Raw genomic sequence first — 17,003 nt, 5'->3', positions numbered from 1 at the left:
TCATTTTTGGTATTATTGCAAAGACCTTGAATTCTATCGGCAATTGTTTTGAGGCTTAAGTGAAAATTCTTTCACTTTTTGTAAATATCTTTTTATAGCATTTTCCTCATAATTTTCTAACAAATTTCTGTAACTGAAATAATTCCTCTTGTCATCTTTCCATCTAAACTGTTTTTCTTTTTAGTTCAAGAAGCCAAGCTGTTTTAAAGGGGGCTGAAGCTGCAAAACTCAAATTCTGTTAAAAATCACCGTAATTTGTTTTGGACATTTATTTCTACTTTCAGGGAACTAATTTTGTAATTTTTTTAACCACTTGGAAAAAACATTTTTGAAATTAGATTCACTGCATAGTTGTTGAAAATGTCTCAATTTATTCACTCTTTATTATCTTTAATATTTTTATACACTAGCAGATAGCTCTGCCATACCATGTATCATAAATATTATTTCTTTTAGATGAACTGATTCCTTTGTTGTTATGAAATGATCCCTTTTGTATCTGGCAATATTTTTGGCTCTGAAATCAATTTTTATGGTTTTTTTTTTTTTGTCTTTTGTCCTTTTAGGGCTGCACCCTTGGCATATGGAGGTTCCCAGGCTAAGGGTTCAATTGGAGCTGTAGCTGCCGGGCTACACCACAGCCACAGCAACACCAGATCCGAGCCGCATTTGTGACCTACACCACAGCTCATGGCAACACCGGATCCTTAACCCGCTGAGCAAGGCCAGGGATTGAACCCACAGCCCCATGGTTCCTGGTTGGATTTGTTTCCGCTGCACCACGACGGGAACTCCAATTTTTATGTTAATATAGCCAGTTCAGCTTTCATTTAGTGTTAGTGTGGTATGTCTTTTTCTATCCTTTTATTTTTAACCTGTTAGTACCTCTTTATTTAAAGTAGATTTCCTGGGGAGTTACTATTGTGACTCAGTGGTTAATGAACCCGACAAGTATCCATGAGGTCGAAGGTTCGATCCCTGGCCTTGCTCAGTGGGTTAAAGATCTGGTGTTGCCGTGAGCTGTGGTGTAGGTCAGAGATGTCGCTCAAATCCTGCTTTGCTGTGGCTGTGGCTGGCAGTTGTAGCTCCGATTGGACCCCTAGCCTGGGAACCTCCATACGCCACAGGTGCGGCACTAAAAAATTTTTAATTTAATTTAAAAATAAAATAAAATAAAATAAAATAAAATAAAAAGTAGATTTCTTGAAAGTTACTGCTATGGTGCAGCGGGTTAAGGATCTGACTGCAGAAGCTTAGGTCGCTGCTGAGGAGGTGTGGGTTGGATCCCTGGCCTGGGAACTTTCATATGCTGTAGGTGTGGCCATAAAAAAGTTGATTTCTTGTAGCAAGTGTATAGTTGAGTCTTGCGTTTCATTTAATCAGATAATCTCTACCTTTAATTGGCATATCTAGACCACTTACATTTAATGTGAGTATTGATGTGGTGGTGTTTAAATATACCATCATGCTATTTGTTTTCTGCTTGTCCCATATTCTCTTCCTGTTTTTTTGCATTAATTGATGTGTGTGCCTGTGTGTGTGTGATTTCATTTCATCTTCTTCACCGGCTTATTAGGTTTTGGTTTTGATGAAGTTCAGATTATGTATTTTTTCTTCTGTTATTTGTACTTTTGGTGTCCTAAAATATCATTGCTTAATCCAAGATGATGAAGATTATTTGTATGTTTTCTTTTAAGAGTGTTGTAGAGGAGTTCCCATCGTGGCTCAGTGGTTAGAGAATCCGACTAGGAACCATGAGGTTGTGAGTTTGACCCCTGGCCTTGCTCAGTGGGTTGAGGATCCGGCGTTGCTGTGAGCTGTGGTGTAGGTAGCAGACATGGCTCGAATCCTGCATTGCTGTGGCTACAGCTCCGATTCAACCCCTAGTCTGGGAACCTCCATACGCCGTGGGAGCGGCCCAAGAAATGGCAAAAAGACAAAAAAAAAAAAAAAAAAAAAAAAAGAGTGTTGTAGAGTTAGATCTTACATCTAGATCTTTGATCTATTTTTCTTTTGTCTTTTGACTGCTGCACCCACAACATGTGGAGATTCCCAGGCTAGGGGTCTAATCAGAGCTGTATCTGTAAGCCTACACCACAGCTCACGGCAACGCCAGATCATTAACCCACTGAGCGAGGCAGGGATCGAACCCTCAACCTCATGTCCTAGTAGGATTCACTTCTGCTGAGCCACTAGGGGAACTCCTTAGACCTATTTTGAATCAATTTTTGCATGTGGTTTGAGGAACTCACTGCAGGAAGACGAGAATAGATGCTCCTAGTGGGTCAAACCTACTTTCTTGTTAAAAAAATTTTTTTTGGAGTTCCCGTCGTGGCGCAGTGGTTCACGAATCCGACTAGTGAACCATGAGGTTGCGGGTTCGGTCCCTGCCCTTGCTCAGTGGGTTAAGGATCCACAGCTGTGAGCTGTGGTGTAGGTTGCAGACGCGGCTCGGATCCCGCGTTGCTGCGGCTCTGGAGTAGGCCGGTGGCTACAGCTCTTATTGGACCCCTAGCCTGGGAACCTCCATATGCCGCGGGATCAGCCCAAGAAATAGCAAAAAGACAAAAAAAAACAAAAAAAAATTTTTTTTCTGGTCACATATTAGCTCATAGACTAAAGCTTTAGTTTCCCCAACCGTTTGGGGTAAAGAGCACTGGTAACCTGGCTGGGTCCTAAGACCGTCCTCTTGGGCTTGCATCCCTCTCTGCCCCATCACAGCACAGGGAGAACCTAGAGGTGCCGGCCCTCCTCCAGCTCTCGCGCCGCCTGGTGGACACATTTGGTGCTGCAGCCCTTCGAGCCTGGATTGGATTTCGCGGTCTCTGGCGCTCTCCAGTGTTGAAATGTCGCAACCTCACTCTCGGGATAGTTGAGCGGCATTTTCTGTGTGCTGCTGTGTGGCCAGGTGACCATGATCATCCTTCACAAGGAAGCAGATGAGGAGCTCGTTAGCGGAGGGGCCAGAGCAATCAGTCTGCATGCGTGTAAACAGGCATCCAGTTTCCCCGGGGATAATGTGAGGAAGCTGACACCCTGACTTGGAGCTGGGTGGGGAGGTGACCCTACCTGGACTCAGAAAGAGGAAGAAAACAGGTCATGGTTAAAGTGCTACACACATTCTCACTGCTCTTGCTAAGAAGTAGATTTTCTTGAATAAATATTTCATTTTTGTAAGCCCTTAGGTCAGTTATCAGGAACTTTAAATATTTATATATAAAGATGTTTGTTAAAATTTATACATATATATTACTATAAATACACATTCATAAACATAAATAAATGATAAATATGAATATATAACATTATTGAGTATACAATTTAAACAAATATATTCATGTATTTTTATAAGAACATGCTTATCAAATATACTATATATATAAATACATGACTAGGTATATTTAAATATAAATTAAAAAGTAATTTCCTCCACTTTTGCTGACAAGTGGGTCTGTGGACGCTTCGTTGCCAAGCCAGAGGTGGAACGCTTCCCCTCCCCAACTGGTTTCTGAAACTCGAAAGTGGACACCCACTGGAAGGTCCTAAAAATCTTCTACCTTTTTTTTTTTTTTTGGTCTTTTGTCTTTTTAGGGCCACATCCGCGCGGCATGTGGAGATTCCCAGGCTAGTGGTCTAATCAGAGCTGTAGCTGCCAGCCTACGCCACAGCCACAGCAATGCTAGATCCGAGCCACCTCTGCGACCTACACCACAACTCATGGCAACGCCAGATCCTTAACCCACTGAGTGAGTCCAGGGATCGAACCCGAAACCTCATGGTTCCTAGTTGGATTCGTTTCCGCTGCACCATGACAGGAACTCCTCTTCTACCTTCTCTAAAATAATTTTTTTTTCTGCTCATACGCTAATTCATGGACTAAAACACTTGTTGCCCTGAATTTTAGTTTTCTGAGCCTTTGGGGGTAAAGAGCACTGGTAACTTGGCTGGGTCCTAAGACCGTCCTCTTGGGCTTGCATCCCTCTCTGCCCCATCACAGCACAAGGAGAACCTAGAGGCACCGGCCCTCCTCCAGCTCTCGCGCCGCCTGGTGGACACTTTTGGTATGCAGCCCCTTGAGCCTGGATTGGATTTCTGGGTCAAGAGGGCGAATATTTGCAGGGATGTACAGCCAACCAGAGGCAAAGACACGTGCCACTGGGAGTGACCAGAGCTGGGCCACCACTGCTGAAGGCGTGGGGGGCTGGGCAGGTGTTCAGGGGCAGCTCCCCAGTGGGATGCAGCGGAGGCAGTTCTTGCAGCAAGGAGAGGGTTATCTGAAGGTAGCAAAGCGAGGGGACAGGAGAACTCTTGAATATGCCTCCTGGAAAGCAAGGGGCAGGGATATTTTGGATGAGTAATAAAGCAACAGGGCGGTCTGGGGCATGGGGAACACAGGGAAAGGTGACAGGGAAAAGGTGCAGGCCCTGTGGTTCTGTGCTGGTGTAACCAACCTGCCTGCTGGCTTCTGCAGGTCCACAGCACCGACCTGGAGGTGGAGTTTTCACAGGGTAGATGCCGGCACATGCCCAGACGGAGAGTCAGTCTTAGGCGCCGCTCAAACCAGACCCAGCTGATTCCAAGATTCTGGAAAATAACCTGGGCAAATGTTTGTATTGATTAGGCTACGTGCAGCTTGAAGGACAGGCAGGTCTTAAAATGAGCTTGATTAATGAAGGCAGGTGGAGTGGGTTTGACTCAGCATTATCCACAGTTTCACCATCACAGGGACTACCCTCCTTCCCCCAATCCTAGCTTACCATGGGGGCAGGGGCACAGGGCGCTGAGATCTGGGGATGACCCAGAAAATTAGAGAGGCGTCTTGGGCCAGATAGAAGCTCTGGGGTCCAGGGCCCCAAGAAAGAGTCCTCAGGAGCAAATGCTTTGGGAGTGCCAGCCTAGGGACTTGTTCTAGGGAAGCTGTGGGGGCTGCTTGGGGTGGGTGTGCTCCTCTGGTAATTCTGCATCAGGGGGTGTGCTGACGGTCTGCAACAGTGACCTGCCCACTGGATGTGGGAATTTACTGCCCATGGGGTCACTTCTTCCCCTTGTCCCCCACCCAGGCTTGAAAGCCAGACACCCCATTCCAGCCCCAACACAGAGGAAGACTCTCAGGGGTCCCCCTTGCGTACCCCAGGTGTGGAGTCTTTCCTAGAGATGACAGGCCCTCAGCGCTGAGTAAGAGGAGAGAAACTGCCTGGTGGGTTGGTGGGGAGGGATTCCTGCTCCTTTTCTTGAGTTCTAGGCCCTTCCGCACCTGGTCTGGGATTGGCTTGGCTTTGCCACTAGGGGCCACCATCTACTTGTACAGAAGCCCAGGGCAGGGCTCCTGCCTCTCCAGCCAGCAGGACTAGGAAGAGGGCGGCTGCCAGGCGTGAGCTGGTGCTGGGCGGGTGGCCCCGCTCCCAGGAACTGTGGATGGAACGCGTCTCCTCCCAGCTCTGTGTTCAGCGATGTACCTCATCAGCCTGGAAGCGGCGCGGTGGAGTAGGTCACGGAAACTGGCAAACGCTACGCTACACATAAGGGTCTCCCCCTGACGCTCCAACTCCGCGTTGGCTGTTCATCTTTTAGTCACACACCACTGGGCTTGGGGACCATTCAGGGACACCGACTGGGAAACTGAGGCTCCAGAGTTTATTGAAATAGCGGCAGAGCTGGGAAGGAACACTGTGCACGAAGCACTGCGCTAGGTGCCCAGAAAGCCCCTCTCCCCTGCTCAGGACAAAGAAGGAGACTCTACCCTTCCTGGCGCCTGGCATAGACGTGGAGTTTGTCTGGCAGTACTGACAGCGGTGAGGAAGGACTGTAGTAGGAGCATCTGGGCGGAAAAGGAAAAGCCCGAGGCTCTCCAGTGTTGAAAAGACTTAGAAAGACAGGACCTGGTGTGATTTAGCACGGTAGCCACAAGAGGGCGCAGAAAAAAAAGTGCTTTCCTTTAGACCCGACATCCTCTCTTCTGGGTATTATTAATGGCATTGTTTGCTAACGGCTGCCTTAGTAGTAGTTGAAAAAAATTGGGGGAGTTCCCGTCGTGGCTCAGTGGTTAACAAATCCGACTAGGAATCATGAAGTTGCAGGTTTGATTCCTTGGCCTCACTCAGTGGGTCAGAGATCTGGCACTGCTGTGACCTGTGGTGTAGGCTCACGGCTGTAGCTCTGATTCCACCCCCTGGCCTGGGAACATCCATATGCCACGGGTGAGGCCCTAAAAAGCAAAAATAAATAAATAAAAATAAAAGCTTAAAAAAAAATGAATGAATGGTCCAGAAAGAAAAGATGCAGCCAGTGTAATCACCTGGACTCAGGCAGCACGAACTGCAATCTGGCCGGCAGATCACCTGGCTCCGTGCCGGATGGCGTGGAGGGTGTGGCCAGTGCTGATTGTAGAAGTGGCGCCAGTGTAGGGTAGCCTTTTGCACTGGCTGAGGCTGGAGCTACCACAGAAGAGGCTGCCCGGTGGCCAGATGGGGCCTGAGCGCATTGCTGAACTAGTCAGTCAGGGCTGCTGAGAAGAGCCTGGGCCATCCTCAGCGCTATTACGGACTCCTGGGCCCAATAAAAAGGAAGAAAAGCTGGAAAACAGGGAGGTGCTTTCTGGCACTCGGGTTTTGCCGCATTCCTCTGGCACCCTCTGCTGGTAAAATCTGACATTGCACCAGCTGGCAAAATCTTGGTTTCTGGCTCAGATGCCCTAACATTTACCCAGAGATCTAACCATCTCCCCAAAATGAGGGGACACATGTCCCGAAGGGTTATTGTAGCCACAGCCAACTCTGTTAATTTCTCCTCAAATTCAGTCACAGTTCCACTGAATATGTTGCTAACCATCACCACCAACTGCTATATAAAGTAATACTGAGAACAGAGTAAATATGATTGATAAATACAAGTAGGTATATACACAATAATGAGCAAAGTAAAAATACACTAAGTTACCACAGTTCCTTTTTCGCTAGGGATGAATAAAGTTGCCAGATAAAATACAGGATGCTCAAATAGCGAAAAAATTTTAGTATAAGTATGTCCCAAATATTGCCTAGGTCGCACTTAAACTGTTGTTCGTTGTTTACCTGATGTTCAGATCTAATCATCTGTATTTTTATTTGCTAAATCTGGAGACTCTAGTCATGAGGCCATAGTTCATATCTATAATTTCTTTCTTCCTCTATCCATTCAATATTTCTCTTGTCCTCAGCTGGATTTACCTGTTCTTTACCTGGTGGTGCTGAGGGGCTAAATCTTTGTTCTTGGAGGCTCTGAGAACTAAAAAGTACTAAGATGCTTAGTGCTTTGGGTTCTAGACAAAGTCCCCCCTGCCTTAGTTTTGTTGAAGTTGCCTGATTTCTCCTTAGTAATCAGGGCTGACCAGTCCGACCAGTAAGGCAGCCCCTCCTCTGCCCATTGGCTTCAAATCAATGGAACCGTTGTGGAGTCCCCTGGTGGAGACATTATATTCTAGGAAGTTATTGCCAAAGCAGCAGAGCTGCCAGGACAGAAAGCAAATATTCTTTGGGCGAGTTATTGGGATTAATGGTGACAAAATCTCTTCTTACTTCTATCCCTTGATTCCCAGACTCATGTATTCTATCTCTGGGGGGACCACACCATATAATTGTCTTTGATTCAAAGAATAAACCTCAGCCAGTGAGACATAAGCCCATATTTTAGGATGCTATCTCTCAACTTGGGCACAACTGAGTCTTGGGTAAGCCACTCCACTTTGCAATAGACCACCTACTTCTGGGCAATGGGGTATGTAGTCAGACCAGTTCATTCCAGGCTGCACGTCCTTTGCTGTGGAATAAGTTCCTTGCTGAGACACAAGGCTTTGTGGGTGAGGCCATGACGGTGGCCAAGCCATTCCAAGAGGCCAGGGACCATGTTATGGGAAGATGCATTACTGCCAGGGAAGGCAAACCTTTTCCCTGATGGATGAGGTGCAATGGAATTGTCCTACCACCAGGTGGTTCCCTGGCCGCCCCAGGGAATGGAGCTGCCCCTGGGGCTCCTGCTCTTGGCCGATCAGCCACTAGGTGGCAGTGGCAGCTGGGTCAGCCTCTGTGGGGTGGGGACCCTCTTGATGAGCTCATATGCAGCCTCTCAGCCTGCCACTTGCCACCAGCCAGGTGGTTGGGGATGAGGTGGGCTGACATTGTGGGGTGTGATGTTCTGTCCAGCGGATTTTTGAGCCTGCTTCTCCTGGGAGCATTCAAGCCCTGTGGGGATACAGGATGGGAACATCACATGCAATCCATTCCAAGGACCCTGTCCCTAAGCCTCTTCCCATGGTCCTTGTCATTAATTTCCCGATAATGGCCCTTGATCCTTCTGAGGCACTGTGGACAGGGTGGCTTAAACAACAGACCTTTGTTTCTCACAATTCTGAAGCTGGGAAGCCTGCGATCAGGGTGCCGGCAGACTGGGTTCCTGCTGTGGACCCTCTGGCTTGCAGACTCCTGCCTTCTCAGTGTGCTCCTCCATGGCCTTTCCTAGGACCTGCATGGGGAAAGGGGGGGCACCCCCTCCCTTTCCCTTCTTATAAAGGCACTAGTCCCATCACAAGGGCCCCCTCTTCATCTTTTCTAAACCTAATTACCTCCAAGGGCCCCACCCCCAAATACCATGATTTTGGTGGTTAGAGTGGCAACATGTTAATTTTGGAGGGACCCAAATGTTTAGCCTGTAACACTGACAACCCAGCCAAACCACTGGTAAATCCTGTGACTCACTGTAGGTCCATATTTCTTGCTGCCTCTCAATCTAGGCCAAGTTGGACTTGAAATGGACCTCTCAGTCATCTGTCCCTGGGGGAGCTGCCCTTCATTGCTGTCCTTCAGGGTCACTTCCAGAACGAGGGCAGGGCAGGAAGAAGCTTAGAGAACAGGGCCAGGGCCTCTGGTTCAGGTGGCCCTGAATACCCCATGCCTGGATTCCAGATTACGTGAGCCAATAAATCCTTCCTTACTTGAGGGTCTTTGAGTTGGGTTTTCTGGGCACTGCAGGATGGTTAGCTGTCTCTGTCTAGAGCAGAAGTCTGCACACAGGCTCTGGAAGCATGGACAGGGGCACGGCCAGTCTGCTCAGCCTCAAATATTGTAGAGAAAAGGCCAAGAAATGTCATGATACAAAGGCTACTGAACTGTTGGAAATGATAGAAGTGCCAACATGACTCTTGCATGCATATAAATGCTTGGCACACATTTCAGAGATGGATACTGACTGAACAAAATCATTTGAAGCAGAGCACCCATGTCCAGGCATGGTGGGCTAGGTTATTCAGCTGGCTTGAAAGTAAATGGATGGAAATTCCCGCTATGGCACAGCAGGTTAAGGATCTGGTGTTGTCTCTGCAGTAGCTTGGGTTGCTGCTGAGGCTTGGGTTCAATCCCCAGTGTGGTGCAGTGGGTTAAAGATCCATCGTTGCTGCTGCTGTGGCATAGGTGGCAGCTGCGGCTCAGATCTGATCCTTGGCCCAGGAACTCCCATATCCCACGGGTGTGGCCAAAAAGGGGGAGGGATTAAATGGATGGAAAAAGATAACATGAAGTGCCGACCCTAAGAGGGCTGGGGTCATTATATTGATATCAGAATTTAAAGGTTTATGGCTAAGAAATAGTACCTAGAATAACTCGAAGAAGATAACGGCAGATTAGAAGGCTCCCCCGGCTCAGCCTATAGACTTATATACAGAACATGCACCCAGAGTTACAGCATGTAGGTTCTCTTCAAGCAGAAAAGGAACATTGACAAAACTGACCACATACTGGGTCATAAAGCAGGACTAAATACATTTCAAATGACCAAAACCATTGAGCATACACTCTATGAGCAAAATACTAGAAATCAGTGGCAAACTAGAAATCAATAATGAAGACATACTAGGCATCCTCAGATGTCGGGAAATAAAAACATATGCTCCCAGAGTTCCCTGGTGGCCTAGTGGGTAAAGGATCTGACATTGTCACTGCCATGGTGAGAGTTTGATTCCTGGCCTGGGAATTTCTGCATGCCATGGACCTGGCTGAAAGAAAAAAAAAAAGAAGAAAAGAAAAGAAAAAGAAAAAGAAATATTCACCTACTGATTTAGAGAGGTATTCAAATTGGAAAATCAGAAGACATACTGAACTTGAACAATAATGAAATCACTCCACAGAACCCTGAGGATACAGCCAATGGGGTACATAGAAGGAAACCTATAACCTTAAAATGTACATAGAAATTTTTATAGAAAATAAAAAGGCGGAGTTCCTGTTGTGGCACAGTGGTTAACGAATCCGACTAGGAACCATGAGGTTGCGGGTTCGGTCCCTGCCCTTGCTCAGTGGGTTAACGATCCGGCGTTGCCATGAGCTGTGGTGTAGGTTGCAGACGCGGCTCGGATCCCGCATTGCTGTGGCTCTGGCGTAGGCCGGTGGCTACAGCTCCGATTCGACTCCTAGCCTGGGAACCTCCATATGCCGCAGGAGCGGCCCAAGAAATAGCAACAACAACAACAACAAAGACAAAAAGACCAAAAAAAAAAAAGAAAATAAAAAGGCTTCAAATGAAGGAACTAAGCATATATCTCAGAAAGTTAGAAAACAAGGGAAAAATGGAATGAGGAATAGAAGAAAGGGAAGAACAAATACTGAAGAAGTAGATAACAAAAATCCAGCAGGGATGATAAAACAAGAAGGTAGAGAGTTGGTTGCTTTAGGATATGACTGAAATTGAAAATGATTTGGTGAATTTCTCAAGAACAAAAGAAAGAAGGTGAAAATTAAACACATTAGGGATGCAAAGGGGAACATTTTTCTAGACCTGGAATACCTACAATGGTTCATGAGAATCTGCTTTAATAGCATATGTCAATTATTTGAGATGAAATGAGACTATTCCTAGAAAGTCTAATTAAATACATATATTTAACTCAAGAAATAATAGAAACTCTCAGTTCTTCTAAAGGCATTGAGCTTAATTGTTGAAAATCTTCCCCTAAAGAAAACTGGCCCCGAGATCTTCACTGGTAAGCAATTCTAACCTTACACAAATTCATCCAGAGAAGGAAACAATTCTTTTAGAGAATAAACGTCTCATTTTATGAAGCTAACACAACCTCGGTTGTGAAACCTAACAAGGGCAGCTCTGTCTCACTCAAGAATATAGATGCAAACATTCTGAACAAAATATTGAACACAAAATCTAGCCATTGGGCAGAATAAACATGTGGACTAGTCTGGTCCATCCATTCCAGGAATGTAAGATTGGTTCAATGTTAGAAAAATCGAAACAATTTTCAGGATTAAAGGAGAAAAAGCATATAAAGATGCAGAGAAAACACTAGGTAAAATGCAACAAATGATTGTCAAAAACCCATTTATCATACAGAGTATAAGAAAATTTTCTTAAGCTGGTGAGAGAATCTTTAAAGAAAACCAGAAAGCGTTATGTTTTATAATGAAATCTTTAAAAACATCCTTTTGTGACAAGATAAGGAGGCCCATTATCTTCCCTGCTGCTGCCAGAGTACCAGCAGAGGGAAAGAAATGAGACATATAAGAATTGGGAGGGTAGCAACCAAATTGTCATTCTTCACAGGTGACATGATTAAGTATGTAGCAAGTCCCACAGAATGTATAAAAATTAATAGAATCTATAAAAAAAGGGTAGCCAATTTACCAGATCCAGTTTCAAATGTGGAAACTCATTGTATCTCTATATAACAGCAAATGAATAGAAAATAACATTAAGCAGGATACATTTTATAATTGCATTAAGAATATCAGTTTACTAGAGATGAGTCTAAAGAGATGTCCAAAGGCAATTGTCTATGAGGAAAACTTACATTAAACTCCATTGAGAATTATTAAAACCTATGCATGGAAGAGAGAGAGGATATTCATGGATTGAAAGATTCAGTGTGGTAAAGATGCCAATTTCTCCCACATTGATTGATAAATTCCCCTGATAACTGGTTCAAGGTGCAAAGTTTCTGTACCTTTTTTTAAGGGGTAGAAGCCAAGGAGCTGATTCTAATTAAGAGAAGCTCAGATCCTCCTGATGGAGAGAAGTGCTCTCCTTCTTCATCTGGGCAGAGTCATGACTAGAAGGACCCGGTTCCTTGGAGGACTCAGAAGCTAGTCGACCAGCCCCCATCTGAGGAGATGGCCTGGAGGGATCCCCCGATGGCCACATCCCTTCCCAGGTTCTGCCCAGAGCGGGGTCTGGGAGGGGCTCCCTGTGTTCTCCGCCCCAGCTCCGGGACCCACCGTCCCCTCCTTGGCCACAAGGGGGCGCCGTCCCCTCTATGGAAGGAGGAGACGCAGAGATCCTGGCTGAGGAACCTCCGCGAGACACCCTGGGAAGTCTAGGGTCCAGGGTCATCCAGGAGTCCACGGTCACCCCAGGAAGGGGCAGAGGGGGCCTGGGGCGGGCTCAGTGACCGCCCAGTGACACCTGCGGACCTCGTCCAGGTTCTCAGCACCGGCGGGGCATGCTAACTGTTGGGGATCACGTCCAGGGGCCACAGGCCAGGGAGGGGCGCAGAGGCAGGACCGGTCTGCCCTGTACCCCTGGCTGTGAGTCCCACTGCCCTGCAGAGCCAGCTGCAGGTTGCCGTGAACCCGACTTGCATGCACTGTGCCCGGGCTCCAGGTGGGCCTGTACCCTCCGGAAGCGCCGACCCGCGCACCGGGGAGGCACAGGGCTTCCCGGGCCGTGTTAGTGAAGGAAGGACCGGGACTGCCCTATGTCCACACACGCAGACCCACCAGCACCTCGGTGTTCACACCGGAGCTCTCTGGGTCCCCCCGCTTGACTGGCTGGGTCCCAGTCCTAGAGATGTTAAGTGCAGAAGTTAGGAATGGTATATGGGCATGAGGTTGCCCAGGTACATTTGAAACTTTGGACAAATCTCCAGATGCTCAGGCTGCTGGGCAAGGCCCTGAGGGCCTGCCCCTCCCCTGACCCCTTCCTTGGTTCCAACCTTGCTGGCCTTCTAGCTGTTCCTGCAACTTGCCAGGCACATTTGATCACAGGGCCCTTGCACTTGCTGTCCCTCCTGCCAGGAGCCCTTCTCCCCAGGCACATGCCCTGGGAACCCCTTCCTCCATTCAGGGGTGACCATCCACCTAAGCCAACAGTGGCACCTGCAACCCCTTCCTTTCATAAAGAACTCACATTATATTTTGCCTCATATTATGGTATAACGTGTTGCTTGTCCGGCCTGCCTCACCCACTGGAACTTTGTTCCAGGATTTGGTCTCTGATGCCCCTGCCGTGTCCCCAGGGCCCAGAGCAGCACCGGGCTTCCAAGCTGATCAGGAGCTACTTGTGGAGTGGAAAGTGCTTGTTTCTTCTGGGGAAGGAGGGACAATGGCCACAGGGGACAAGTGGACCTGGTATGACCAGTTTTCCTTCTCTTAGGAGAAGATCTGAGTAATGGGCCACAGGTTAGCATTAGGGGTGGGTGTGTCGCACCTGTCAGTGTTCTCAGCGATTTTTGTGTGTTTCCCTAAAGCCCAGCCCCCTCCCCTCTTGACATCCCATCCCGTCAGCATAGAGGAGACCCATACTGGGATCTCTGGTCTGGAGATTCCTCTCCCCAAGGTGTCTCTTCTCTCTTGCGGGGCTGTGTGCTCTGTGTAGGGGGGAGGACCCCAGCTCCTCTGCCCCAGAGGGCCCAGCCTCTGGGCTCTGGCAGGGCCTTGGGAACTGGAATGAGCTGGAATCAGGGGCCAGGGTTCCACCACTTGCTGTGTGACCTTGGCCAGGTCACATTTCCCCAGCCCGTGAAAGGAGAAAAAGATCTTTCCAGACTTATCCATCTGGGATTTCTGAACAATCTTGGGTCTTCACAAGTATGATTGCGACCTTTTAGAGAAGTGACAGCAGTGGCTACTAGAGGGCACTGTTGGCTGGAGCCTCTGTATGAGTGTGTGTGTGTGCGCGTGCACGCGTGCGCCAGAGGGGGCACTGCAGGGACACGGGTATGTTGACCAGTAATGAACCCAGGATACCTCCATGTGGCCCATGAGGACAGTCAGGTGAGGGTGGCAACACCCCTGTGTGGGTGACACCCCTGCATGGTGCACGGGGACCACCTGGCTGGGATCCTGAACTTGGCTGTCCTGCCTCTGGGTCAGCGCCTGACAGGCCCACCCTCCAGTCCCCAGGCGTGGACCCGAGGCCCCTGGGGCTGGTGGAGAGCTGGGCTGGGGCCTGGCCTGTTAGAAGGGACCCAGGTCTGGGGTCTTTCTCTGCTCCCCAAGGCCTGGAAGTGGGGGTGGGGAAGGCCAGCTTCTCCCCTCCGACATGGAGTATCCCTCAGGTTCAAGAGGGCCCCTCATGCGCTGTCTGCTAAGGGTAGGACTGAGGATCACCCACAGAGGGGTCACACAGGGGCTGCCCACGGACATTGCCTCTGAGCCTGGATTGTGGCTGAGGATGTGGGTGGGAAACTGAAAGGCTGGACTCCACAGGCCCAGGGGAAGAAGGCGGCACTGGGCCTGCAGGAGCCAAGCCAGACTGGGGCCCATTGACCAGAAAGGAATCTGGCTGGGATGTCTGGCCGTTGGAGGTCTGGCCCTGTGGCCTTGACTGCAGACCCTGAGGGCTCTTCAGCTCAGAATGGCTGATGCTGAGTCTTAGATGCAGGTCACAGGTCTGATGCCTGGCTGAGAGGGGGCCCCTCACGATCAAGGGCACGTGAGTGCTGTTGTGGGGAGAACACTGGGCCTTGAGTCCAGCTGCTGGGCTCATTGTGAGTCTGGCAAGTCCTTTGCCCCCTGTGGGCCTCTGTTTCTCCTGTGAAAGCTGAGAGGGTGGGGCCCAGCCTCAAAGACCCTTTCCGGATTTCCTAGTAACCCCTGGCCTCCCTCTGGCTCCTGGGGAACCTGAGCTGGGCAGCCAGGATCTCTGATAGGCCTGATAGCTGAGGCTCTGGGCCCAGGACAAGGGGATGGGGGCCTCAGGCCCTGCCGTTGGGGGTCCTGGGCTGAAGGCCCCCCTACATCTCCCCCACCAGGGGCAGCTGCTCTGGGAAGGCCAGACTGGGGTCTCTGGCCTCAGAAATTGAGGGGCCATATGTGTCTGAGGGGACCACCAATAGGGCCTTCCCACAGCTGCACATGTTCAGACCCCCCAGACCCAAGCCCACAGCTGCACATGTGCAGACCCCCCAGACCCGAGCCCACAGCCTACTGGCATCTAGTGACACCCCAGCTCCCCGCCCAGCACCCCCAATCCCCAGCACCCCCCCAAGTAGCCAGGGCTCAGCTCGAAGCCCTGAGCATTCTATTCTTACTGGGGACTCCACACAGGCCAACCTGGCTGGAGGGGAGGGGTCTGAGGACTCCCTGAGGAGGGGCTTCCGGCCAGGTGCTCGGAGGAGGGACTCAGAGGAGCTGGGAAAAGGCCTCAGACCCCCTCTCTGCTCCCTCCCTCAGAGCACAGCAGGGGTCCAGTGGGATAGGTGAGAATGTCCTTTAGGCCCCCTTTGTCCAGGCCCCCGCCCTCCCTTCCCTAGGATCCAGGGGGCTCTCAGCGGTGGGGGCAGTGTGCCCTGCCTTTCCGGAAGTCAGTCTAAAACATGCTCTCAAAGCCTTGAACAGGCATGACCTCTGATCCCTGGGGTAGGGTCAACCCCAAGTCAGTGTGGGGTTGGGAAGGAGGCCAGAGCGTGAGCTGCGTCCTGTGTGGAACAGTGATGCCTGGCAGGACACACTGGGTGTCGTGAGAGCCACAGGTTCACAAGTGTGATGCATGCCCAGGTCACCACACCTGCATGGTGTGCTGTTCAGTGACAAAAGGAAGATATCTATCTCCTATCTATCTATCTATCAATCATCTCTCTGTCATCTGTCTGTCATCTCTCTGTTATCTCTGTGAAATATGAGGCCTGTCTGGAAGGACAGACTCCAGATACAACCAGCACGATCTTCAGGCTGTGCTGGAAACTTCCCTTCTTTGTACTTTTCCCCCCATCTTATTATTTCTTTTAATAATCAGGGGAAGCATTTTTGAAAGCTTAACCAGTAGAAACAATGCCTTGGATAATGATGGCCCTGAAGAAACCCTCTCTGCACCTCCAGTGTTGGTGGCCCTGCTCTGGGGGCAGATTCATCCAGTGTTGGCCTGGCTGGGGCCATAGCTGGGTGGTGGCCCTCCACGTCCGCAGTGACAGCAGACAGCGTGGGTGGGTATCAGACCCAGTGTTGAGAAAGAAAACACTCACAAATGTCATCTATGTGAAGGTCAAAAACAGGCAGAGCTGAAAAGTAGTTGGTTTAAGGGCACACACAGAGGACATAAAACTAAAGGAAAATTAAAGAAATAATGAACCACATTCTGAGCCTGTGAGGTTAATTAACGGGACATGCATATCACGTAGAGTTCACGATTTCAAAGTGAACATTCACAGTGTTTTGCAACCATCACCATAGATATGACTTTTAAACTTTACAGATGCATTTTCTTTATTTATGTTTGTTTTAACAGTTTACAATTAAAACAGGATTAAACTAGAAGGAAATCCATCAAAATATGAGCGGTGGCTCTTTCAGGTGAAATATGTTTTCCCCCATTTGTTGTTCTGTACTCTTCACGTTGTTTACAGGGTGCAGTTGTTATTGTAAACCGTAAGGCCAAGACCAATTAACTCTATTTTAAGAGGAACTCAGAAAACAAACAAGGTGATTCTCCCTGACACTGGGCTGACGCCTGTGTCCTGTAGCTCATCGACACCCCATTGCCTCTGGCTGAGCCTGGACTTTGGTGGCCCTGGAGGCCCCTGCACCTCTCTGCTAAGATAGCTCTGAGATGGAACACAGATCTGTCCCAGGCCCTGCAGTTCCCTCCCTGGATTATCCCATCCAGTCATACTCGTGTTTGATTAACTTTCTTCCCCTCTTTGGGCCTCTCCTTGGGTTGATTGTTTTTAGCACAGGCTCATGAACTACAGGTCCCTTGGGAGTGTGGGGGAGATGTTTTGCCACCAGCCACTACCTCTTTCTCCCTCGACTTTA

At 49.0% G+C, this 17,003-nt stretch overlaps 1 long non-coding RNA gene across 2 annotated transcripts; it reads right to left on the bottom strand.

The window, feature by feature from the left end:
* Window positions 1-351: 351 nt before the first annotated feature.
* Window positions 352-12,163, bottom strand: LOC110256698 (uncharacterized). Of its 2 annotated transcripts, XR_014825983.1 has the most exons (4): window positions 11,978-12,148; window positions 9,880-10,021; window positions 4,452-4,596; window positions 352-2,923 (listed from the first exon to the last, which is right to left on the bottom strand). It is a non-coding gene; the product is annotated as an uncharacterized LOC110256698 (long non-coding RNA). The 2 variants fall into 2 exon arrangements; XR_002338580.2 differs by lacking the exon at window positions 9,880-10,021 and having other exon boundaries at window positions 11,978-12,163.
* Window positions 12,164-17,003: the final 4,840 nt, after the last annotated feature.

This window comes from Sus scrofa, chromosome 14 (assembly GCF_054392235.1).
Source record: "Sus scrofa isolate SSC_HxYL_T2T_F1_AM1 chromosome 14, Sscrofa_HxYL_maternal_Yorkshire_Landrace_v2.0, whole genome shotgun sequence".
NCBI lineage: Eukaryota > Metazoa > Chordata > Mammalia > Artiodactyla > Suidae > Sus > Sus scrofa.
Note: the sequence above shows the minus strand (reverse complement) of the source record. Positions and strands in the feature narration are given on the sequence as shown.